Here is a 1,289-nt window from a genome sequence, read left to right as displayed (position 1 = left end):
GAATCAGAGACAACATTTCAGAATTCTGTTTTCTCCGACAGGTACTGTCAAACCTGCCGAGTTTGTCTTTTTGTCTCGGCTTCTCAGCATCCGCAGTCCCTTCCGTTCGACATTAATTCAATTCAGAAACCCCTTTGTGGAGAAGATTTCCGTTTGGCCAACATTTTCCTGACCCCATTAAAAGCGTTCAGCTTCGAAGCCAAGAACGAAAATCGAATACACCACCCCTGGGTGGGCTCGAACCACCAACCTTTCGGTTAACAGCCGAACGCGCTGACCAATTGCGCTACAGAGACAGGCGATGACGGGGGCTGCGCCATCGCTTAGGCGAGGCTATTAGTGAATTCATTATTCAGACTCCCCGCCTAGAATTACAATTGTTGTCTCCCGCGCAGTCTTGCGAGAGATCCCGGCTTTCTTAACTTGACTTGTGCAAAAATGCCCGATTAAACTTCTTAAAAAGAACCTCCGAGAAACGAGGCTGGGCTCCCTGTAGTACGAATGGGACAGGAAGTGAAATGATTGGAGATAGCATTGAACAGGTTGACGTGTTTCCTTCCCTAATTTTCTTATCCCTCTGCCAATTGGCACGTGGCTTGGGCAGTAATGTTATTACACACACTGGAGCAGTGGGATTTGAACCTGAGCCTCAGGGCTCTATGGGAGATTACAGCTGCACCACAAAAAACTGTAGTAAATAGGTCCACTTCTGTTGAATGAGAGGAAACAGCTTCCTCCTCAACATGAGGCACGACCACTGTACCCTCCGTGCCCATTACAATAAATTGAGCCGCCTCCTGTTGAATGAATGAGTGGGAACCCCTCTCTGAGCTCCAGGAAGCGGCGGGCCCGGCTGGAGGCTGGATTTGCTCAAGGCTTGTATCTATTAACTTATTTAAATGGTACCTCCTGTATGGGAGTATGGTTTACATTAAAACCAGAGGATCATGACAGAGTGTTTGTTTATATTTAGCAGTTGTAGTTTATAAAATACTCTCCCTGGAGGAGCACCTTCTATGATGCTGCATTTCCTGCCTTCTGCCCTTCAACCATTTGTTATCTCTCATCTCGATTTTACATTTTCAGTCAAATTTAATTTCACATTAATCAGCCTTAGTATTCACTGTGCATCATTAATTAATCTGTTGGATTGTTGTAAAACAAAATTAATGGTGTAATTTCATTTATGTTGTCTGAGTTTGACATTGAATATGCAGGTGTGAATGCTAGTAAGTTGTAAAAATAAATCAAGAACTTGTGCTTTTTAAACAAAAAGACGAGTTCAATGG

At 43.9% G+C, this 1,289-nt stretch overlaps 1 non-coding gene across 1 annotated transcript; it reads right to left on the bottom strand.

Moving 5' to 3' along the window:
* Window positions 1–222: 222 nt before the first annotated feature.
* Window positions 223–296, bottom strand: trnan-guu (transfer RNA asparagine (anticodon GUU)). The gene has a single exon. It is a non-coding gene; the product is annotated as a tRNA-Asn (tRNA).
* Window positions 297–1,289: the final 993 nt, after the last annotated feature.

The sequence above is a fragment of the Chiloscyllium plagiosum genome, unplaced genomic scaffold (genome assembly GCF_037043375.1).
Source record: "Chiloscyllium plagiosum isolate Xiang-an unplaced genomic scaffold, Cpla_swu_hap1 HiC_scaffold_27, whole genome shotgun sequence".
NCBI classification, from domain to species: Eukaryota; Metazoa; Chordata; class Chondrichthyes; order Orectolobiformes; family Hemiscylliidae; genus Chiloscyllium; species Chiloscyllium plagiosum.
Note: the sequence above shows the minus strand (reverse complement) of the source record. Positions and strands in the feature narration are given on the sequence as shown.